Source organism: Rhinatrema bivittatum, chromosome 1, assembly GCF_901001135.1.
Source record: "Rhinatrema bivittatum chromosome 1, aRhiBiv1.1, whole genome shotgun sequence".
NCBI lineage: Eukaryota > Metazoa > Chordata > Amphibia > Gymnophiona > Rhinatrematidae > Rhinatrema > Rhinatrema bivittatum.
The window spans coordinates 800,133,173-800,159,010 of NC_042615.1; positions in this window are offsets into that span (position 1 = coordinate 800,133,173).

A 25,838-nucleotide genomic window follows, 5' to 3' on the forward strand; every position below is an offset into this window, starting at 1 on the left:
ATAAGAAAAAGTTCAATCCTAGGTCAGAGAGCAGGTGGCAGAGGGGCAGTATATAAATATTGAACAGAGTAGAAGAGAGTGAGGACCCCTGAGGGGGTCCATTTCCAGCGAATGGGTGAAGGTGAGCTGAAGACTATCGGAGATCAGACGGGTAAGGAAATCAAAGACGTCATTACCTTCTACACCCTCCGGCACTCCTAAGAGTCGAATATTGTTGCGGCGGTTACGGTTAGAGAGATCTTCACAATCCCTGCGCAGGGACTCCAAATTCTTCTCCAAGGTTGGTAGTGACGCCGTCGTCATGAGAAGGGATGAGACCTGAGACTCCGCGTCGTCGAGCCTGTGAGAAAGGTGGTCAAATCGAGCCGATAGGGCTTGAACGTCTGCTCGAATGGCGATGGTATTGTCCATGTTAGTCTGAAACATATCCTTCATCGATTTTAATTCCGAAAGAACTAAATCAGCAGACGCCATGGGTTTGGCCGGCGCGGCCTTGTCAGGCGAGGGCGGGTCCGGTTTCGATCGTTTTGTGCCGGATGCTGAGGCGAACGCCGCTTCAATTTTGCCGGTTTTAGTGCCAGACATCTTAAGGAAGCGGGTGAGGTCGAAGGCACCCCCAAAATGTTGAAATAGTAAAGGAAATTCCCTTTAGAGCAGGCGTAGCACCCCGGAGCAAAAAGTTCAGGCGGCCATTTTGGTTTCCGCGCAAGAGCGCCCCCCCCCCCTCCCCTCTCCTTATAGCAGTTGGGCCTGAGGCTAGCAGAAAGTCTGATGGTCTAAAAGAGCAGGCATCTGCTGCTGCTCCTTGTGCTTCCAGAGGGGAGAAACAAGTAAGAAAGCATGTGTGTGTATGGGTGCGTGTGACTGAGCATGTCAGAGAGAGAGATAAAGCTTGTTTGCACGTGTATAACTAAGCATGTGAGCAAGTGAATGTGTGTGTGACTGAGCATGTGAGCAGTCAGCATGTATGTGACTAAGCATGTGACTGACCGAGTATGAGTGAGCGCTTGAGTATGTGAGTGTGTGTGTGTTTATGAGTGGCTGAATATGCAAGCATGTGTGTGACTGATCTTATGAGCAAGCAAGCATGTGTGTGTTTGACTGAGCATGTGAATGAGCATGTGAGTGTGTGTGACTGAGCATGTGAGAGAGAAAGTGTGAGAGTAAATGATTGAGCATGTGAGAGACCATGTGAATGTGTGTAATTGAGAGCAGGAGAGAGAGCATGCAGGGGTATGCATGCAACAACCCCCTACTCTCCTGCTAATATATGACAATCTCAGGGCATCTGAAAATCAGAAGTTCCCAGTTATTGAAAGCTGAGAATTTTTTTTTAATCATTAGTTTAATAGGAGTTTGGACAAGTTTTATGAATTTTTAAGTATTGGATGTTCTATTCATCAGCTGTTTTGAAATATTTATTCTTTGTATCAGTATGGTTTTACTATTATGACTGATGATTTTATAATTCTTGATTTTATTGCTGTTTTATGAGGACTGACCTTTTTATGTTTCTGGTTTTCCATTGTTGCACTGCATACAGAGAATGGCTTATTTGTGGTTTCCAATTCAGGTGGAGGCGAGGAGTCTTTTTTTCTGGAGAAAAGCAAAAATCCCAGTAAAACAAAGAAACTAGGAGAAACAAATATTCATGGAGGCACTTGTCACATTGGAGATGAGTCATTATGCCACTGTCAAGTTGATTCTGTCTATTTTGTATGAAGGCACAGGCTAGACATTGTCAGGTGGCAGCCTAGTCACCCCAGTCAACGATCTTCTGCCTAGCCAACCACCTCCCCTTTGGGTTGAGCCCTTAGATTCTGGCAGGCAGTAGGATTTACAGTGTAGGTCAAGATCCAGTCCTGAAGTCAAGGCTGGCTGAAAGCGAAGCTTGGTTAAGATTTATTCTGAGGTCGAGGCAGGCTGAGGACAAGGCATAATCAGTTTCCATTCTGAGGTCAAGGCAAGCTCAGGACAAGGCATTGTCAGTTTCCATTCCAAGCTCAAGGCAGATTGTCAGCCCTCAGTAGCAAACTGTCAGAGCATTCTGCTCACCGAGTAAAGATACATTTTTAAGAACCCAGTATCAAGTAAGTTAATGTTCAAATTTGATATGTCAGTTACATTTGTGCTCCCATCTATTACATTTCCCAGGTTATGCTCTAAAATCTGCTAATGCTATTTCTTAACAAAATTCTTAAACATATGGCTATTTGATATGCATAACAAAATGGCTCTTTAAATTGTAACTTTTAATTTTCACTTCTAGATCTGAGACACTATTTGCCGAACATTCACTAAGAAGGATATTTCTGGCATTTATCTAAAAGTTCTGCAAAAAATCATTCTGGTAGCTCTTAGACCCTAGACCTAGTGCATCCTTCACAACCAAATGCAGAGTGTGTGCAAAACATTGGTTTCCTTCAAAGCTCCATCTTGTAGCACCTTTACAATATTTGTGTCATTGTCTACCACAAAGAAACCAGTATTTGAACTCCTAGCTCTCCTGTCTAACTGCCAACACTCCAGCATCTGTCTTTTAGCTGATGGAATATTTGCATAGGTATGGGACTTATCCATTTACTGAATGTGCAGCAATGCCCACCTGCACCCTGTTCCTCCATTCTTGTTAGAGCTGCTGCCTGCCCCTGCTTCTATCAGATCCTACCAGTGTATAGTCAGAGAGAGATAGGAGGGCGTAGCATTCATGGAGGTTCAGATGTCGGTAATGAAATGTATATTACTCCCTTCTGCTTTAGCCAGCTGCATCTGGATGCAATCTCAGCACTGCTTGTACTATCTGGGGATGACTGTCCTACTAAAGGTGGTTCTGGAGGGGACTTTATAATATGGGAATGCCAGCTTTGTATAATGCAGAAAGCCCCCATTCTCTACTAGCTGCAGAGAGACTGGCTATCAAGGGCAATCATTTTAGCCATGGTCTTTGTTATTACGTTGGCTGCTGCTTGTCTCCTGCCCCAGGACATCGCTATTGAAACCCAGCCCATTCTTCATTCATAGGTTGTCGCTTCTGATGCCTGGCAGGGAGTGGCTTAAATGTCATCTGACTGCTGGAAGGGGTTTAGGGCATGGGATCACCTTGGGGAACACTTGTCCTCTTTTCTGCCAGGAAGAGGGGGACCCTGAGCTATCAGTACCATTTCCACCCTCTCCAGGTGCCAGTACTAAGGGAAGCTTCTTCTGTGGGTGATAATGCATTCCAGTGTTAGTTAAGTGTCCCATTTGTTTCCCACGACTTGTGTCCTTTGCACAGTGCTTACACTTTGCAAAGCGTGGTTCATCACTTATTTGGAAAGGTCTCCAGATCATGGATTTCCTCTGCAATCCCTTCTTTGCATCCTTAGTGGAGGATGCTGACACTGGAGCTGAGGTAGAGGTTGGACTCTGAGGAACAATGCCCGGGGCATCAGTTGCGCTCTCTACCTCTGCTGCCTGCTCTTCAGCCACATCCTCATTTTGTCCTGTCTCCCCCATCAAAGAACTGGATGATGAGGCTAACACACGCCTCCCTAATTTTTTTCTTCCAGTGTACTTTCACTATCTTCTGATTCAGGCAAGCCAAGTAATGACTCTTCATCTGAATCAGTGGAGGAAAATAAGGCTTTCACTGCTTCATCTGCTGCAAACATTTCCCTCTTGTTGAAAACAGATGATTAGAGAGAAATACACCCACTGTCATCTGCAGTGGCACATCATTATCTCCATATGCCAGTTGCCTCTTGCTGTCTTAGATGTCCAGAATAAATACTGCTTCAGTTTCAGTGCAGGACTACTTTTTGGGTTCTTCCTGGCACTGCTAGTGCCCAATTTTGGACACATTTACATTTATTTCATCTGCTTTGCCTTTCCCTGTCCTAGACATGATCATTTTTATGTCACCGGGGATGTGAAGATTACAACAAAGAATGCCCACTGCCCACACTATGCTCACTCCCTGTGATGCTGCACTCTCTTCCCTGCCCTCACTGCTCACTTATGCCCACTTCATAATACCCAATACCCACACTGTGCCCACTGCTAGGCAAACAGAGAATACATAACTAATCTCAAGTGTACCGGAGGTTTCAATCACCAGAAAGGAAAAAACAGAACAACAACTACAAATGAAGCAATATAAATCCGCAATGAGACACAGATATTGTGATGCAGCGCTGCCTCATTGCTTTGCTTTCCTCTCTTGTGTGAAGGGCTGTTGATGGGCTGGCACAATGATAGAGATGTGAATCGGAACCGGAATCGGTTTGGTTCCGGTTCCGATTCAAATCTTACAATTTTTATAGTTCGGCACGATTGTTTTTTTTATCAGCTGCGCCCGAGCCGACCCTTTGCTTCCCGAACCCCCCCAAAACCATTTTAAAATTAACTGGTGGTCCAGTGGGGGCGCGGCCATCCAGTGCTCCTACCATGTGACAGGGGCCGGCCAATGGCACGGATACCCTGTCACATGGTAAGGGCAAAGGGCCATCGGCGCCATTTTTATTAGTGGCAGCCGACGGCCCGAGAGTGGGAGATCGCTCCCTATGCCCCCACTGGACCACCAGGTAATTTTAAAATGGTTTGGGGGGGGGGGTTCAGGAGGGTGGGGGAAGCAAAGGGGTAATTTTTAAAGGGTCGGTGGTTTTTTTTTTTATCGGGCCATCGGCGCCATTTTTATTAGTGGCAGCCAAAATGGCGCCGATGGCCCGAGAGCAGGAGATCAGTCCCAGGGCTTCCATTGGACCACCAGGTACTCGTAAAAAGTTTTGGGGGGGTTCGGGAGGGTGGGGGAAGGTAAGGGTTTAGTTTTAAAGGGTCGGGGTGGGTTTAGGGGTTGTTTTGGTGTGCCGGTTTTCCTGCCCTCCCCCCAAATAACTCCCGTTAGTGGACACTAACCCATTAACGATTGTTCACGATAAATCGGGGGAATTTCTATTGTATCGTGCACTCTAACGATTTTTGACGATTTAAAAAATATCGGACGATTTTTTTAAATCGTCAAAAAACGATTCATATCCCTACAGAATGAGACTATATAATATACCACATCAAAAAAATTTAGCAAGAACTCAGAGCTATGCTTTTACACAAACAATGTCTTGAGAACCAATACAGAGCAAGTTTCCAACATCCTCAGTCTTTAAGATCAGCATCACAGTCTGATAGGTCAGACTGGAAAATGCTTCACTGTGATACGTCATTCCTCTTATCTCCTTGACAACATTCCCATTCTCCCTTCTCTGATGACTGCCAGCTCTACACTGTATCAGTTTCTAACTGGACACATGGACCTGTTGCTTTCCTATGATTTCTATGAGTCCTTTGACTATAATGGCTTACAGAAAATATTCAGTTTCAAACAAATGTAACAAATAGGATTTATTTAATTCATGTAGCTCTTTCAATTCATTTCAGGACCCCATGAAAGAAACTAATTGGCTTCTATTTGTTTCATTTTTTATTTAGCTTTAAACTAATGCACATCCCTATTGTACATCTGGGATATTACCTCCTCTGTACTGGGGCCCAGTTGCACAAATAATTCTATATCATCTGTATACATCTGGAATTAGATCCCTCTACAGCTCTCTGGTAGTCTTTTGAAAGAGGCCATGCTACAGACAATTACAATAGTTGTTAGGGAAATTCATTTATTCCCTTACATGCATTTGTCTTGGTTTCCACACATTCACTCAAAATGAAACCCTGCTTCCTCACAGGGCCCATGCCCTGTGAGGAAGTAGAGTTTTGTTTGCTCACCCAGTTTCTATCACATTAATTGGCCAAATTCCAGTAAATGTCTGGAGTTGCTTTCACACCTCAGCTCTATCTGACTTCTTTCTACTCACTTTCATCAATTCTCATTGCTTCAGGGGCCCAGCCAGACCTCTGCTATCTCTTCCTTCCCTGTCCCAGTCCCTTCTTTCTGTCCATGCCGCTTGCACCTTTTCCCACTTCAGCCTCCACATAGTCCCTGTAGTTAGTTTATTATGGATAGTCAATGGGATAAATGTCCCACTGAATATACAAGCCAAAATTTATTTGGGTAACATTACGCAAATACCTTTTAACTTAGGAGGCTATAGTAAAGCACATGCAGTTAAGTGGCAGTAAAATTAAACTTAAAAAAAAAAAAAAAAGAAGAAGAAAATAGTAGCAGGCCTGCCTTTCCAGTCCCCTACTGCATAACAAACTAAAACTAATGTTGGGCAATGCACCTGAGCTCCCCTTCTCTCAACTGCTCCCCAATAATGTTCCAAATTATTGTGGGTCTATTACCTAAGAAGTCTCCCCATCTCCCCTGCAAATTAGAAAATTAATTTGGCCTGTGAGACCCCTCTTCATGCCCACCGTCCTCCTATCCACATCTGTAGCTACAGCCTTTTCACCCCACCTGGCACTCTCCAAACAATCCCAGATCAAAAGTACTAGTTAACTTCTTTTAAGTTAGGTGCCTAGATCTGGAAAATCAAATTATGCCCTGACTGAGTTACTTAATTTAGGAACCAAAGAGTTTAACTTTCAGACAACTATGAGCAGTGGCATATACGCATGCATCTGGCTGCACGTAGATCTACCCTGGTATTTTATAACCCACGTGAATCAGATATGTGCGTTATTCTAAAATACGCATATGAAGACTTACACATGAATGCATGTAACTTATTAAACCAGCATATACCAATGCATTGAAGGCATGCACTTTACCCACCTATTTTAATATTATATATGTGCATATATTTTACGTGTGAAAATAAAGTAGGTCTTTCAGTCAGACACTTTTTAAAACATAGGCATGTGACTGAAATTACCAATGTTACCAATTAGTCCTTCTCAACTTCATCAAGATTTTCCTAGTTCTTTATTCTGAACATCCCCCAATTCACCCAGATCCCCCATCCGTTCAACACATTTAATATCACTTATACCAACTCATGAGCAATAAAAGTAGGCAGGGACAGGAGAGGGGCAGGGAAGGCATGTAAAGTTAGGTTTTTAGTGCCCAAAATCAGCATAATCAAAGGTATGGAAGGGTGACACGATCATGCAGGGAGGACCCCCGTTAACATGGCGCGAGCCCGAGGGGACTTCCCCTTACCTGGCAATCCTGCTGGCGAACAAGGAAGCAAGGGGAAAGGGAGGGGCGGGAATGCGAGTGTGACATCGTCACGTCGACGCCGCTGATGTCAGCCTCACGTTGATCGCGAGATTGAGGCCGGCCATATCTCCCCTGCGGGCACCCGGCACTTCCTCTTTGCTCGGCTAGTGCCCGTGTTGCAGGACCCACAGCAGCCATGCGAATCATATGTTCTGGCGGCCCGGAGGACTGGGAGCAAATCTCGTGGTCAGGTGGCCCAGGGGACTGGGAGAGAATGGGAGCCACATGGTCGGGTGGCCCAGAGGCCTGGAAGAGCGGCGAAAGTGATAAGAAAAAAAGAAAAACCATGTGGCCGGTGGCCCGGAGGCAGGAGAATGCCTCGGAAGGACCCGACTATCTCATATCACTGGAAGCCGTAAGTGCAAGCCTCAATCACGCCGTTGGGGAGAAAAACCTTCACCTACCCCCTCCTATAAAAAAAAAAAATTAGACACATTGCCACTGCAGGTACTGTCCCACTGTCCACATGGCTGGTGGAAGAGGATGGGCACAGAAAGGAGCACCCAAGGGAGGGGGGCAGCGGCTAGAAAGACAGGGAGGCCAACCCCAGAGAACAGGAGACAGAGTCCCTAACATGGCCATGGGAAGTGGAATGGTTGGACGAAGACAAGAGGGATCAGGTACGAGGAGACAGAAGGCTCAGGCAGAGGGAAGAACGAGGAGACAGTCAGTGGCATCAGAAGCAGAATTGAGCACACCTCAGAGTGGCAACATAGCAGTGACACAGGGAGAGCAAAGCAAAGGAAGTGCAGCAGAGCCGAACAGCAATCAAGGGCAAGCCATGATACACCCAGTGAGCGGTGCCTGCGGTCCAGCATAGTGGCCATTTTGGCCCTTGTGGTCCCTGATAGGAACAGGGATGCAAGGGCAAGCCAGTGCAGCTGCTGAGGGCAGAGGGCAGGATGGAAATCTTAACTGGGGAGCATCATGGACCACACCAGCACTACAATTGTCACACATGTTCCCACAAGGATACCTGCAGTTGTGTCACCCATGGTGGCAGCCAACGGCAAGCTGGAAGGTTGGTATGGGACAGTATCCCATGCAGGCAGGGAATACAGTCATGGTAGAAGGAATCAGCTGGAATACGGGAGCGCCAATTTGACAGGAGGTGCCACTGGAGGGCACGCATGATACCACGACGGATATTGCAACGATCGTGCAAGGAGAGAACCAAGCAGCTCCGGATGAGCTGGGGGGAGTACGGGCATCCCAGGACGCAGAAGTGAGTGCCAAAACATCAACCAGCAGAGACAGCAATGACTCAGGGCAGCCCAGTGCTGCTGCCATGACAAGAGCGGAGCAGGAGACAGCGGCAGAGGCCTGAGGTGCAGAGTTAAGGGTATCACGGGAAGCGAAGAAAAATGGTAAGAAAAGAAAAAGGTACAGGACCGGTTCAAGTACAGGGTCATCGGGGGCAACTCTGATGGGAGTGACTCATTGGCAGACACCCCCGCTTGGCCAGCACGAGACTCCCTGGAGACAAGCAGAGCACAACCGACTCTTCCTAACTTATCTGAGCTTTGGGAGAGCATACCCAAGGCATTGAGGACCAAGATAAGGAAGAGGGAATATATAGACATCTTTACAATACTTGAAGGTCAAAAAGGGATAACAGAGAAGATGAAAGGGAAGAAGAAGGAGGACACAAAAGGGGCAGAATCAAAGGTTCCCAGAAACTACCAATTGGACCAGGTCGTTCCTGAGAATGATTAGTGTATTAGGATGGGATGACCCTTCATAGTATGCCCCAGTGCTCAGTTATGCGGACATTATTTTGGAAGCATTCAAGGAATACCAGGGATGGGCCTGGCTAAATTACGATGACAAGTTTAGGGTTAAGATGGAGGAAAATCAATTTATATCTTGGGGAACTCAAGATGTGGGGCTGTGGTTGCATCAAATGACCAACAAGGCCGTGAATGCAGGGATACCCAATAAGGCAGGGTGGGCATATATTGGCCGGCTATTTCCGGGGGTAATCACTGGGGGGAGAACGGAAATAGTAAAGTATGCTGGTGGCTTAACAAGTCGGGGTGTAAATTCCAGGAGTGCAAGTTTAAACACATGTGTTTGATCTGTGCCACCCCACATCTGGCGACCAAGTGTATGAGGAGAGGCACAGGGAATCTGGGAGGGAGTGGTAGTAAAGGAAAGTAATGGTAAAATGTTAAGGGTTCCTTCACAGGTATGACTGGCAGCTATGGATAAATGGCCAGCCATATACCCTAGGTGCAAAGATGCCCAGAAGCTAAGGGAAGGTTTCCAGCATGGTTTTACCATGCCATTTCAAGGAAAAACTAGTAATGTAGTTGTGGTAAATGCTCCTTTCACCGTCCATCATGCAGAGATAGTTCAGCAAAATGTGGATAAGGAGAATGAGGTAGGCAGAATGGCAGGACAATTCACACCCCCCCCCCCCCCCGTTCCGGGTGATGATGTTAGCACCTTTGGTGGTCGTACCAAAGAAGGAACTGGGGGAGTTCAGGTTAAACAAAAACTATCACACCCATCGGGAGAGTCAGTGAATGACAACTTGCCGGAGGAAGCGTGTTCGGTGCAATATGCCTCATTCAACAAAGCAATTACACTATTGACAATGTGGAAAAGGGGCATTAATGGTGAAGGTGGACATAAAATCAGCATTCAGATTACTCCCGGTTCACCCTGACAGTTTTCCCATTTTAGGTTTTCAGTTAAGAACATAAGAACTAGAGATGTGAATCGGAACCAGAATCGGTTCGGATACCGGTTCCGATTCACATGTGGGTTTTTTTCACTTGGGCCCAATTGCGGTTTTGTTTATCGGCTGCGCCCGAGCTGATAAATAAAAAAGCCACCCCGACCCTTTAAAAGTAACCCCTTAGCTTCCCCCACCCTCCCGACCCCCCAAAAAAATGTTTACAGGTACCTGGTGGTCCAGTGGGGGTCCCGGGAGCGATCTCCCACGATCTCCCACTCCGGGCCGTCCTCCCACTCCCGGGCCATCAGCTGCCACTAATCAAAATAGCGCCGATGGCCGTTTGCCCTTACCATGTGACAGGGTATCCATGCCATTGGCCGGATCCTGTCACATGGTAGGAGCACTGGATGGCCGGCGCCATCTTGTGCTCCTACCATGTGACAGGGGCTGACCAATGGCACCGGTAGCCCCTCTGACATAGTAAGGGCAAAGGCTATCGGCGCCATTTTGAATTCTGGCAGCCGACTGTCCGAGTGCAGGAGGTCGCTCCCGGACCCCTAATGGACTTTTGGCAAGTCTTGTGGGGGTCAGGAGGGTCCCCCAAGTCTTGCCAAAAGCCCTGGTGGTCCAGCGGGGGTCCAGGAGCGATCTCTTGCACTCGGGCCATCGGCTGCCAGTAATTTTTATATACCGATGTTCTTGTATGAAATACAAATCACTCCGGTTTACATATAACAGTGAAATGCCCAACAAAGGGGAGGGGATTTACATAGAACCTGTGCATATTTTGAGATGTTTAGCATGTTCTTGCTTTGGGTATTATTCAAAGAACTGTAATATGGTGCACTACCTCAACGATTTTCTATTCATAGGCCCGCCTGACAGGGACACTTGTCTACAAACCCTGCTGATATTTCAGAGTATGGTGGAGGAGTTCAGGGTCCCATTAGCGTGGGAAAAAACAGAAGGGCCGACTATGATTCTATCCTTTTTGGAGATCGAGCTCAATAATCAGGCAATGACATCAAATTTGCCATTAGAAAATTGCAGAAGCTGCGGAGTACGCTCAGGCAAGCTTTATCAAACAAGAAGATCACTTTGGTCACCATGCAGTCATTAATTGGAAGCCTTAATTTTGCATGTGATTGCCATGGGTAGGGCATTCCTTAGGCATCTAGTGGATGTGACAAGAGGAGTGAGACGCCCATACCACCATATTAGAATGTCCAATCCTATGAAGAAGGACATATTGATGTGGCTAGAAATCCTTGACAAGTTTAATGGTGTTGCCATATGGCAGGACAATGTGGTGACCGGGATTTGGACATACATACTGATGCCTCAGGCAGATGGGGATTCGGTGTGTTCTGTCAGGGTGCATGGTGCGCAGCCCAGTGGCCAAGCGAGTGGAGGACGAATGGTCTAGTAAAGAACATAACCTTTCTGGAGTTATTCCCGATACTGGTAGCTTTGACAGTTTGGGGGCCTGATGTTGCGCAACAAGAAAATTGTTTTTTGGTGTGATGCTCTCGGGTATCGGCATTGCTAAGGGAGGTAATACTTCAGAGCTTGCGACTGAACATGACCATCAAGGCTAAGCATGTACCTGGTGTTAGTAACAGAATAGCGAATTCCCTTTCCCATGCTAAGTGGGATCTCTTTTGCCAACAGGTACCAGAGGCAGAAGAAGAGGCAGTACCGATCCCGGACCGTTTATGGTGGATTGGAACACTACCGAGTGGGAGCTGCTGAGGGCATCAGTAGCCCCGGTGACATGGAAAGCGAATTGCAGGGGTTTTAGTAGGGTGCAGGAATTTTTACCAGGACAAGGATGAGTAACGGGACCGGTAGAAGGCAAACTCCTAGTCAAGTTCATCTCTCGGGCGAAGGAGTCATTGTTGTCTAGAGGGGCAACAGTAAATCAGTTAGCGGGTTTTGAATTCTTCATGAAAGCACAGGGGTGAGGGGATCCGCTTGATAACTTCATGGTCAAGAAAATGTTGGCAGGTTGGGTGAGGGGTTTGGAATGGGAGGGGTATAAGAGGTGGCCAATAACTCACAACATACTGGTCCATTTATGGCATGCTAGGCCACAAGTATGCACATCAGAATTCGAAACAGGATTATTTAGGGCTGTTTTTTCCACGGCATTTTTCACGGCAATGCGGGTTAGTGAGCTGGTGGCTGCATCAAAAAAGATAGAGGAATAAATGCTATACTATTTAATAATGTACAGGCACAGGGTCAGAGCATTAGCATAATAGTGCATCGATCGAAAACGGATCAGCGGGCAAGAGGGGTGGAGTTTAGATTAGCACAATTAGTATCACAAGTATCTTGCCCAGTAAAGAATATAACTCATTTTCTGTAAGCAAGGCCAAAGGGGAGATGCACCTACTGGTGCATGCAGACAGGGTACCACCTCATGAAATTTCAGTTCGCAGCTGTTCTCCGGACGGCCTCAACAGAAATTGGGCTTGATCCAGCAGAATATGGAACACACTTGTTTAGGATTGGAGCAGCCACCAGCACAGTGCAAGCGGGCCTGCCCATGGACACCATACATAAGATCGGCTAATGGCAGTCCTCAGCAGCCAACCTGTATGTTAGGCTGGAATTGTGCAGAGCAACTCCTAACTATTAACTCATCCCTTCACAGGTCTGAGCTCAGAGCGAAGGATAGTATGGGTGTTAGGACATTCCTTCATACATTGGGCCGCTAAGAGGGCACAGGAGAAATAGGATGGTGCAAATATAGGCCTGGCCCGGTGGGGAGCCAAGTTATTATGGATGGGAATGCGAGGAATGAAATGGGGAAAATTGCTACCAGACGTACGACTCAAGTTGAGCACATTCGAGAGACCCCACATTATAGTGATACATTTGGGAAGGAATGATCTGGGAGAGTATTCGTACAAACAACTGATTGACATGATGAAGAGGATTTGGCGGCATTAATGGAGTTGACCCCCCAGACCATGCTGATATGGTCAGATGTCATATGCCGCATCAAGCGACGGGAAGACAAGTTGTGGGGCAGAGGTAGGAAGAAGGTGAATAGGCAGGTAGGATCATGGATATAGAGGATGGGAGGACAACAAATTAGGCATGACTGGGCTGATGAGTTATGCGAAGGCTTATATGGGCCGGACAAGATACATCTATCCGGAGTGGGTTATGACCTATTTAATAATGCCATACAGGAGGCATTGGAACAACGGTTGAGTTGTGGGGGTAGGCCGCAGTAATGGTGGTGGTGGAAGCCCTGGGCAAGTAAGATACTATCCCAGACTGGTGGCGGGGATACCCGAGGTGGTAGGCAAACGAGGACCTGGAGGACATGGTGTGGACAAAATGGAGGTCCTAGGGGATGGCGTAGTATGTCAAGTAGGCATGGGCGGCCTGGAGGCGATAGCCCCCTTGCTTAGAGCCACGGCAGGGGCCAGAAGATATTGGGCGGTCTGGCTTAACATGGCGGATGCCGGCGTGATGTCCGGGACTTTAATCTTGTTATACACACCAGCGACTCGGGTACCGGTATTGTTCTTTATGTTAATGGTGAATAAAAGCTGCAGCCTGTTTTCCCCAAAACTAAGTGGTGACAGTGTTTTAATTGTGGTGGGTCATTGTGGTAATGGGTGATGAGGCAGGAAAGGGGAGGACATGAATGTGCAAGCTACTGATGTTAAGAAGGGTGATGCACTCATGTGGGGAGGCACCCTTGTTAACATGGCGTGAGCCCGAGGGGACTTCCCCTTACCTGGCAATCCAGCCGGCGAACAATGAAGCAAGGGGAAAGGGAGGGGCAGGAACGTGAGCGTGATGTTGTCACATTGAAGTGGCTGACATCAGCCTCACATTGATCCTGAATCTGAGGCCAGCCATAACTCCCCTGTGGGTGCCCGGCACTTCCTCTTTGCTCTGCCAGCGCCTGCGTTCCCACCCACCCACCCTGTTATTAGGCAAAAATAAAATTGTTGGGGGGGCTGGTAAGAAAGAATTTTTAGTTACAAATATATGTTTGAAAGTTTATGTTTAATCATGTATAATTGTCGCAGTTGGGGTGTACCCAAGTCGGTAGGCAAACAGAGACCTGGAGGACATGGTGTGGACAAAATGGAGGTCCTAGGGGATGGAGTAGTATGTCAAGTGGGCGTGGGCAGCCCGGCGGCAATGGCCCCCTTGCTTGGAGCCACGGCGAGGGGCTGGAAAATATTGGGCAGTCTGGCTTAACACGGCAGATGCTGGCGCGATGCCCAGGTCTTTAATCTTGTTAAACACACCAGCGACTCGGGTACCAGTATTGTTATTTATGTTAATGGTGAATAAAAGCTGCACTCTATTTTCCCCAAAACTAAGTGGTGACAGTGTTTTAATTGTGGTGGGTCATTATGGTAATGGGTGATGAGGCGGGAAAGGGGAGGACACGAAGGTGCAAGCTACTGATGTTAAAGTAAATTTAGTTGCTTGTATTCAACCCAAATTTAAGGTGCCTAAAGTTGGCCGAATAAAGGCTAATATATTAGGCACCAAACTTAAAATCCTAAAGTTAGATTCAGTGTGAACTCTGAATATCAGGCTCTTAGATTTTCATATTCAACACCATTTGTGTGGCTAAGCTCGGACTTTGCAAGACAAACGGCGAGAGCGGGGTATTGCTAGCTGACCAGTGTCTGAATATAGACCTTTAATTGTATATCATGCTATAGCATGTACATGCTAATCATCTTTAGTGCACACATTCAAAAATATATAGGCCCTAATTTGTATGCAAGGTTGACTTCTGTAGTAAATTTTCTTCATCTTTGCTTTCTTCATCTCCTCCTTTCCTTAACTGATTTCCCTTCGCTGTATTTTCTCACTGTCACTTTGTACCCTTTCCTCATTTTCCAGCCTGGCTATGTTTTTCTTTTACTTCATATGCTTTCAACCTGCCCATCTCAATCATCCTGAGTATAAATTGGGGATGGATTTTAGACTTAGTATGATGAGACCTGCTAAGAGGCTGAAATCTAATGGTAATGACCAAAATAATTCATTTGCATGGGATTTTCAGGCAAACTGCAAATGGAAATGATTCAATCCTGCATTGGGATTATTAGATCAAATTTGAAGCAAAATGCTTTTCTGGGTCATTGTTGGAATATGATAATTTGCTCTACATCAGGGTTCTCAACTCAGTCCTTGGTAAACATCTAGTCAGTCAGGTTTTCAGAAGATCCACACAGTGAATATGCATGAGATAGATTTGCATAGAATGGAGACAGTGCATGCATAACGATCTCATGCATGCTCACTGGGGATATCCTGACAACCTGACTGGGTAGGTGTGTCCTGAGGACTGGATTGAGAACTCCTGCCCTAGAACAAAAGGTGATCTGTTTTAAATAATTCTTTGCTATTACATAGATTCAAAGATTCTAGAATTATGCCTTGAACTGGGGGACATTTTACTCAGAAAGAAAAGAAGCACCCCAAATGTATAAGCTCAGAGTCACACTGTTTACTTTTCAAGTAGCTCTATAAAATAGCATCTTTTATGTATGATTTGTTGTGGTTGAACCAATATTACATCATGCTACAAACTTTCAATAGTTCATCACTTGAATGCTCAGATTGCAGTTCTTGGTCTGAGGAGATTATTTTAGTCAGTAATGCATGCTGTATTATTTTTTTTTTCGATAACATGAGTGCAGTATTTGATGTAACTCATTTTTTTTCCAATTTCTCTTCTTCAGTTCTATTACAGGGCAGTCACATTTAACTTTCTCAGAGATGAGTCTGAAATAGATTCCACTAGAGTTTCACACACTTTTACTCAAATATGTTTGGAACTCAATTGGAATATATTCCAAACTCATCTGTAGAAAAGTTATGTGAGGATTGTACTGTAGTCTGTTTTGCAATAAAAGTTAGAGTCAAATAGTTGAGGGTGTACTGAAGATTGTTGGGGGTCACTCAGGTTCCTTGGCAGTATAGTAGTCAATTTTCAAAGGATTAAGATGCCTAATTTACTGGGAGATTCATCAAACTGGTGGTAGTGCTCTAACACACGTTAAACAGCATATATCATGCAACAAATGCTCTATAATATATGATAGAGCACTATCATTGTGTGATATATATGTGATATTTTGCATTTACCCACCCTTTTATTCTAGGCAATCTGATAAAAAAAAAAAAATATTATTATGGCTGACAAGAAGGTGATCAGCCATGATAAAATATCTACACCTATTTGAAAAGTGGTGAATGTGAAACTGGAGGCTGGGGACTCTAACACAGGTCTCAAGACTCCTGCCTCAATTTTAGGAGTCGGCCAAAAAAAAAAAAAAAGTGCCACCAAAATGGAGAAATTGAGCGGGGGGGTTCAGTGCTGACCCCTGGCTCAACCTGGGGCCACCAACTCTAGGTGGCTCTGACTCCCTAAAAGTTTAAAAACAGAGGAAAGTAACCACACAATGATGACTCCCAACCCCCTAAAGTTCAAGATTAAAGGAGCCCCCACCCCTAAGACGAAGATTAAGTAGGTTCCTGGGCTCCTAACACCTGCTCCCCACAAAGACCAAGAATGAGTAGGGTCCCAGGTCCCAACACTCCCCTCTCCCATGAATCTAAAATTAATTAGGGTCCAGGGCCCCCCATCCCAAAACCTCAAATAGAAATACTCTACTATAGTACAAGTTATAACATGAACATATGCATCAATGGATGATAATATCACAAGGGAGCTTTTTCAAGATCCTTTCCAGCAGATGAGACCCGGAAGGCTCATCTGCATATCCTAAACTGCAGCCCCCAGGAGTCGTCTCCAGAGGTCACTACAAGCAAATCTAGGCTACAGACCACAGTCCCAGCTTCCAGAGGTCTCATATACTTTGCAGCAGAAGATCGAAAGGCCCATATGCAGTGCATATCTCACTCAGCAACTCCTAGGAGAGGAGAGGATTCCTAAGGTCACTGTAAGCAAATCCAGGCTTCTGGATCCACAGCCCCAGTTTACTTATTATAAATTTACTACAGATAAGAACATAAGAACATGCCATACTGGGTCAGACCAAGGGTCCATCAAGCCCAGCATCCTGTTTCCAACAGTGGCCAATCCAGGCCATAAGAACCTGGCAAGTACCTAAAAACTAAGTCTTTTCCATGTTACCATTGCTAGTATAAGCGGTGGTTATTATCTAAGTCAACTTAATTAATAGCAGGTAATGGACTTCTCCTCCAAGAACTTATTCAAACCATTTTAAAACACAGCTATACTAACTGCACTAACCACATCTTCTGGCAACAATTTCCAGAGTTTAATTGTGCGTTGAGTGAAAAAGAACTTTCACTGATTAGTTTTAAATTTGCCACATGCTAACTTCATGGAGTGCCCCCCTAGACCCTGCATGGGTCAGACCAAAGGTTCTTATAAAAGGCACAAAGGCTTTATGACTATTATTTGAGACTGTAGGATCTCCACCCACAAAAATATTAACAACATTACTCTGGTCAAACATTTATGGAGAGAGAGTGTAGAAGGGTTTATGAACAGAGGTATCTGGTTTCAATTTCCCATCATACAGTTGAAGGAGTGCTCTACTTATCTAACTGCTAGCATCGTGGATTACAAACTGGCTAAAAGACAGGAAACAGAGAGTAGGATTAAATGGACAATTTTCTCAGTGGAAGGGTGTGGGCAGTGGAGTGCCTCAGGGATCTGTATTGGGACCTTTACTTTTCAATATATTTATAAATGATCTGGAAAGAAATACGACAAGTGAGGTAATCAAATTTGCAGATGATACAAAATTGTTCAGAGTAGTTAAATCACAAGCAGATTGTGATAAATTGCAGGAAGACCTTGTGAGGCTGGAAAATTGGGCATCAAAATGGCAGATGAAATTTAATGTGGATAAGTGCAAGGTGAGGCATATAGGGAAAAACAACCCATGCTATAGTTACACAATGTTAGGTTCCATATTAGGTGCTACTACCAAAGAAAGAGATCTAGGTGGATAACACATTGAAATCGTCGGTTCAGTGTGCTGCGGCAGTCAAAAAAGCAAACAGAATGTTGGGAATTATTAGAAAGGGAATGTTGAATAAAACGGAAAATGTCATAATGCCTCTGTATCGCTCCATGGTGAGACCACACCTTGAATACTGTGTACAATTCTGGCCACCACATCTCAAAAAAGATATAATTGCGATGGAGAAGGTACAGAGAAGGGCAACCAAAATGATAAAGGGAATGGAACAGCTCCCCTATGAGGAAAGACTAAAGAGGTTAAGACTTTTCTGCTTGGAGAAGAGACGGCTGAGGGGGGATATGATAGAGGTGTTTAAAATCATGAGAGTTCTAGAATGGGTAGATGTGAATCGGTTTTTTACTCTTTCGGATAATAGAAAGACTAGGGGGCACTCCATGAAGTTAACATGTGCCACATTTAAAACTAATCGGAGAAAGTTCTTTTTCACTCAACGCACAATTAAACTCTGGAATTTGTTGTCAGAAGATGTGGTTAGTGCAGTTAGTATAGCTGTGTTTAAAAAAGGATTGGATAAGTTCTTGGAGAAGGAGTCCATTACCTGCTATTGATTAAGTTGACTTAGAAAATAGCAACTGCTATGACTTAGTTTATAACCACTGCTATTACTAGCAATGGTAACATGGAATAGACTTAATTTTTGGGCACTTGCCAGGTTCTTATGGCCTGGAGTGGCCACTGTTGGAAACAGGATGCTGGGCTTGATGGACCCTTGGTCTGACCCAGTATGGCATGTTCTTATGTTCTTATGTTCTTATTTTGGGTATGTTTGGGTCCAAGGAAATAAGGACTGGTGCTTCAGTTACCAACCTCTTAGCCAGCTTGAATTCAGTTTCATTATTTGGTCCCCAAAACTATGCTGTAATGTTCGTACCAACTCATTTAGGGGCTGCAGGGTCTCTTTCCTTTTCTTCTGTACACATATCCAATAGGGGTGTGCATTCGGTCCTTATGTATTGGCAATCCGCAATGGATGTGCCAATATTCGTTGTATTCGTGGGGAAGCGAAACGTATCACGATTCCCCACAGATACAACAAATTTTCGCTGAATTATTCAGCCGCCAATTTAAACAATCCCCCCCAAGACTTACCAAAACTCCCTGGTGGGCCAGCGGGGAGTCCGGGAGCCCATCCCATGCACTCTACACCCTCGGTACCAGTTCAAAATGGCGCCTATAGCCTTTGACCTGCTATGTCACAGGGCCTACCGGTGCCATTGGTCAGCCCCTGTCACATGGCCATTGGTGCCATCTTGTGCTCCTACCATGTGACAGGGGCTGACCAATGGCACCGGTAGCCTCTGTGACATAGTAAGGGCAAGGCTATCGGTGCCAGTTTGGTTCCTGGCACCCAACGGCACGAGTGCAGGAGATTGCTCCCAGACCCCCGCTGGACCCCCAGGGACTTTTTGTCAGCTTGGGGGGGCCTCCTGACCCCTACAAGACTTTCCAAAAGTCCAGCGGAGGTCCGGGAGTAACCTCCTGCACTCGGGCCGTATTGCCAGTATTCAAAATGGTGCTGGCACTAGCCTTTGCCCTCACTATGTCACAGGGGCCGAGGGTCGGCCCCTGTGACATAGAGAGGGCAAAGGCTAGCGCCGGCGCCATTTTGAGTACTGGCAGCCGCTAGCCTTTGCCCTCACTAGGTCACTGACCGTCAGCCCCTGTGACATAGTGAGAGCAAAGGTAGCACCGGCGCCATTTTGAATACTAGTAGTAGTAGTAGTAGAAGTAGTAGTAGTAGCCGCAGCATAATTTATGGAAGAGGAGTGCTGCAGGCAGGAGGACTTTACCTTCAGGCTTGACTTTGAAGACTTGGGCCCTCTGAAGGGTGAGTTCACTTTTCGGAAGGGTGCTAGGGACCTGAAATCTTTGTGCCTGAGGGGCAGAAACTAGTGACTCAGAGGATGGGGGTCTTTCTATGAAGTAGTGAAATGCTAAGAGAAATTAGGGAAGCTAACCAAATTGGTAGTGCAGTAATAATGGGAGACTTCAATTACCCCAATATAGACTGGGTAAATGTATCATCGGTTCACGCTAGAGGGATAACGTTCCTGGATGGAATAAATGATAGCTTTATGGAGCAATTGGTTCAGAAACCGACGAGAGAGGGAGCAATTTTAGATCTAATTCTCAGTGGAGCACAGGACTTGGTGAGAGAGGTAACGGTGGTGGGGCCGCTTGGCAATAGTGATCATAATATGATCAAATTTGATTTAATGACTGGAAAAGGAACAGTGTGCAAATCCAAGGCTCTCGTGCTAAACTTTCAAAAGGGAAACTTTGATAAAATGAGAAAAATTGTTAGAAAAAAACTGAAAGGAGCAGCTACAAAAGTAAAAAATGTCCAAGAGGCGTGGTCATTGTTAAAAAATACCATTCTAGAAGCACAGTCCAGATGTATTCCACACATTAAGAAAGGTGGAAAGAAGGCAAAACGATTACCGGTATGGTTAAAAGGGGAGGTGAAAGAAGCTATTTTAGCCAAAAGATCTTCATTCAAAAATTGGAAGAAGGATCCAACAGAAGAAAATAGGATAAAGCATAAACATTGTCAAGTTAAATGTAAGACATTGATAAGACAGGCTAAGAGAGAATTTGAAAAGAAGTTGGCTGTAGAGGCAAAAACTCACAGTAAAAACTTTTTTAAATATATCCGAAGCAGAAAGCCTGTGAGGGAGTCAGTTGGACCGTTAGATGATCGAGGGGTTAAAGGGGCACTTAGAGAAGATAAGGCCATCGCGGAAAGATTAAATGATTTATTTGCTTCGGTGTTTACTGAAGAGGATGTTGGGGAGGTACCCGTAATGGAGAAGGTTTTCATGGGTAATGATTCAGATGGACTGAATCAAATCACAGTGAACCTAGAAGATGTGGTAAGCCTGATTGACAAACTGAAGAGTAGTAAATTACCTGGACTGGATGGTATACACCCCAGAGTTCTGAAGGAACTAAAAAATGAAATTTCAGACCTATTAGTAAAAATTTGTAACTTATCATTAAAATCAACCATTGTACCTGAAGACTGGAGGATAGCAAATGTAACCCCAATATTTAAAAAGGGCTCCAGGGGCGATCTGGGAAACTACAGACCGGTTAGCCTGACTTCAGTGCCAGGAAAAATAGTGGAAAGTGTTCTAAACATCAAAATCACAGAACATATAGAAAGACATGGTTTAATGGAACAAAGTCAGCATGGCTTTACCCAGGGCAAGTCTTGCCTCACAAATCTGCTTCACTTTTTTGAAGGAGTTAATAAACATGTGGATAAAGGTGAACCGGTAGATATAGTATACTTGGATTTTCAGAAGGCGTTTGACAAAGTTCCTCATGAGAGGCTTCTAGGAAAAGTAAAAGTCATGGGATAGGTGGCGATGTCCTTTCGTGGATTGCAAACTGGCTAAAAGACAGGAAACAGAGAGTAGGATTAAATGGGCAATTTTCTCAGTGGAAGGGAGTGGACAGTGGAGTGCCTCAGGGATCTGTATTGGGACCCTTACTGTTCAATATATTTATAAATGATCTGGAAAGAAATACGATGAGTGAGATAATCAAATTTGCAGATGACACAAAATTGTTCAGAGTAGTTAAATCACAAGCAGATTGTGATAAATTGCAGGAAGACCTTGTGAGACTGGAAAATTGGGCATCCAAATGGCAGATGAAATTTAATGTGGATAAGTGCAAGGTGATGCATATAGGGAAAAATAACCCATGCTATAATTACACGATGTTGGGTTCCATATTAGGTGCTACAACCCAAGAAAGAGATCTAGGTGTCATAGTGGATAACACATTGAAATCGTCGGTTCAGTGTGCTGCGGCAGTCAAAAAAGCAAACAGAATGTTGAGAATTATTAGAAAAGGAATGATGAATAAAACGGAAAATGTCATAATGCCTCTGTATCGCTCCATGGTGAGACCGCACCTTGAATACTGTGTACAATTCTGGTCGCCGCATCTCAAAAAAGATATAATTGCGATGGAGAAGGTACAGAGAAGGGCTACCAAAATGATAAGGGGAATGGAACAACTCCCCTATGAGGAAAGACTAAAGAGGTTAGGACTTTTCAGCTTGGAGAAGAGACGACTGAGGGGGGATATGATAGAGGTGTTTAAAATCATGAGAGGTCTAGAACGGGTAGATGTGAATCGGTTATTTACTCTTTCGGATAGTAGAAAGACTAGGGGACACTCCATGAAGTTAGCATGGGGCACATTTAAAACTAATCGGAGAAAGTTCTTTTTTACTCAACGCACAATTAAACTCTGGAATTTGTTGCCAGAGAATGTGGTTCGTGCAGTTAGTATAGCTGTGTTTAAAAAAGGATTGGATAAGTTCTTGGAGGAGAAGCCCATTACCTGCTATTAAGTTCACTAAGGGGCAGATTTTCAGAGCCCTGCTCGCGTAAATCCGCCCAAAACCGGGCGGATTTACGCGAGCAGGGCCCTGCGCGCCGGGAAGCCTATTTTACATAGGCCTCCCGGTGCGCGCAGAGCCCCGGGACTCGCGTAAGTCCCGGGGTTCTCCGAGGGGGCGTGTCGGGGGCGTGTCGGGGGGCGGGCCCGGTCGTCGCGGCGTTTCGGGGGCGTGTCAGCAGCGTTTTGGGGGCGGGTACGGAAGCGTGGCTACGGCCCGGGGCGGTCCGGGGGCGTGGCCGCGCCCTCCGTACCCGCCCCCAGGTCGCGGCCCGGCGCGCAGGAGGCCCGCTGGCGCGTGGGGATTTACGCCTCCCTCTGGGAGGCGTAAATCCCCCGACACAGGTAAGGGGGGGGGTTTAGACAGGGCCGGGCGGGTTGGCTAGGTAGGGGAAGGGAGGGGAAGGTGAGGGGAGGGCAAAGGAAAGTTCCCTCCGAGGCCGCTCCGATTTCGGAGCGGCCTTGGAGGGAACGGGGGTAGGCTGTGCGGCTCGGCGCGCGCCGGCTATACAAAATCCATAGCCTTGCGCGCGCCGATCCAGGTTTTTAGCAGAAACGCGCGGCTCCGCGCGTATCTACTAAAATCCAGCGTACTTTTGTTTGCACCTGGAGCGCAAACAAAAGTAGGCTATTCGCGCGCCTTTTAAAATCCGCCCCTTAGAGAATAGCCATTGCCATTAGCAATGGTTACATGGAATAGACTTAGTTTTTGGGTACTTGCCAGGTTCTTATGGCCTGGATTGGCCACTGTTGGAAACAGGATGCTGGGCTTGATGGACCCTTGGTCTGACCCAGTATGGCATTTTCTTATGTTCTTATGTTCTTAGGTGCTTCGTACCCTGTGGTGTACAGAGAATTTTCTTCTACTATGGGAGTGGGTTGGGATTTCCCCTGTCATGGAGGGAGGAGGTATGTAATTATGGGAAGGAAGAGAATGCCCCATCATTGGCTTCTTCTTGCTAGCCATCCCATTTACTTTGAGCCTGTTAGCACTGGGATTTCAAAAGGTAGCAATACATTTGTGATAGTTTTTTGGGGTGTTATGCTAGTGTGGCCAAAAGTTGATATGTCAATGCAAAAGTTTTTTTGCATAGCATGTTAAGAAGATTTTTTGCGAACAAATAAACATTTTTTTTGTTTTTTGCAAGCTCATGCTAAAACTTTTTTAGCATGTATTTTATTGCATAAGCCTAATAATTCTATTTCACATTAACAGTAACATTAATGCAGATTTTTGCATTAAAAGAAACTGTTCCAAATGAGCTAATTAGAATAATTTAACATTTACATGATGTCATTTACATTTTAATGCTAAAATTAATTTTGTGGGAAACTTCATTAGCAGTAAGTCGAACATGTTAACATTCATTAATGATGCATTAAGCTGTAACGCAGGCATTAACATGCGTTAAACATCTGCATTATTGCTAATGCCTTATAGTAAATAAACCTCCTAGTGACTTTTATGTCAGTTTTATTATCATAGTAATAACTCAGCTATCTTAAAAAACTTAACTAAATGCTAAATTACTCTTTCTTGCAGACAAATCTTTCTGATGGTTCTCAAAACAATTTAAAAATTGCAGTAATTTTCTTCCAATCCTATTTATAGTTGCAGATAGCCACTATGTTATAAATAGAAAATGTATTATAAAGAAACATTATGGTAGGACTATTATTTATTTATTTCTTTTAAATCATGTCAGTATTACATGTTGTTCTAATACAAAATGCAAGAACAATGAAACATTTTCAATAATCTAAATTCAAGCATTGCTTTTATTTTTTTGTGCTTTCCAAGAGGGAAATACATTTTTATTACACTCATTATTGATGCAATAAAACTTGATCTTAATGGCCAGGAAAAACAAAGTAATTGATCATGTGTTGAAAATGCATTAATTTAAATCTCTGTATATTTCATAATTAGAAATTATGCACAGACATAAAAATGCCTTCTTACAGTCTATCAATCTGTAGTTTAAACTTTTAATTACATTAAATCATGCCACATCTTCAAAATGGAGAAAAACATATTGGTTAAAATCACTACAGCAGATAAATGTGGTTTGGTAAACCTACTGTGTATGACAAAAGAATGCTAAACAGCCCACAGGAAGCTGCAAAGGCTACAGACTCTATCATTTCTGTCACTGGTTCAGATTTGATTCAGGTTGGTATTAATCAGAAATTATTACCATATGAACATTGTTTGGTGGTCTAAGGGTAATGAGGTAGAGATCGGAGGCTTTTTCCCAGAGGGCAGATATATATCCATGTCTTTAATAGCTCCACATCAAGTTGGTGCAAAGTTTCAGTCTCAGTTGCGAGGTTAAGGATTGTGCAGGCATGAAACCAGTATCATCCTCTCACGCCTAGAGATGCTTCTAGAGTAGAGCTGAGGGACATTGGGAATGCAAGTTGGGAAAACTTGCTCTGCCACTGCCTGCGTTTTATTTGTTTTATAGTTAAGCACACAACTTTTTTGTCTAGTATTGTGTATTCAGCATCTTTCACATGCACTAAAGACTGTTTCATCCACTTTGAGACTGGAAGGAGACTAAGGAGAATAATTATGTAGGCCAGGGCGTCTCAAACCTATCCCAGGGATTCCACAGCCAAATGAGTTTTCAAGATACACACAATGAATATGCATGAGATGGAAATGAATATACATGAGATGAATTTTCATACATCAAAGCTCAGGTTTATGCAAATTTATCTCAAGCATATTCACTGTGGATATCTTGATAACTCAACTAGTGGAGGATTCCTCAGGACATTTTTGGGAAGCCTTGATCTAGGCAATTGTGAATAAAAAAATAGTTGCTTCTAAAAGCTGGAACAGGAGGCTGCACAGAAAGCTCTAGAATCAAATGGGATAAGAATGGAAATATAGGGGGAGATTTAAAAAAAAATACACGGGCGCGTCCATGTGATTTTATAACATGCTGACCCCGGGATGCGCATGTTATAAAATCTGGGGTGACGCATGCAAGGGGGGGTTGTAATTTGCATGTTTCGCATGGCGAAGAGATTAGATCTCCCCCAGTTCCCTCCCAGTCCGCTCCAATTAAAGAGCAGACTGGGAGGGAACTTTCCTACCCCTCTACCTATCCTCCCTCCCTCTTCTCCTCTCCTCTCCGACCCCTTAGAAGGCCCAACCTTATTTTTGTTTCCTTTTTTTAGAACTGAGCTGACATAAGTTGCGTATTATATATCGTTCTATCTGTTCTACGGTTCTATGTAAAGCCCCTCTCTCTGTGGGGCAGTTTATCATTTTATGTAAACCGGAAAGATTTGTAGTTCTTACAAGAATTTCGGTATATAAAAATTGAAAATAAATAAAATAAAATAAAATAAATAAATAAAATGCCAGAAGGCTGCTGGTGCGCGATCCCGCAGCACAACAGCAATTGGCCGCTGCACTGGCTGCCTCCAGCTCCGCTCCGCCCCATCCTCTGCACCACTCCTCCCCGCCCCTGGACTACTCCTTTATTTTGGCCCGGCTGTTGTGCGCGTAACGAGGGTTACACGTGTGGCC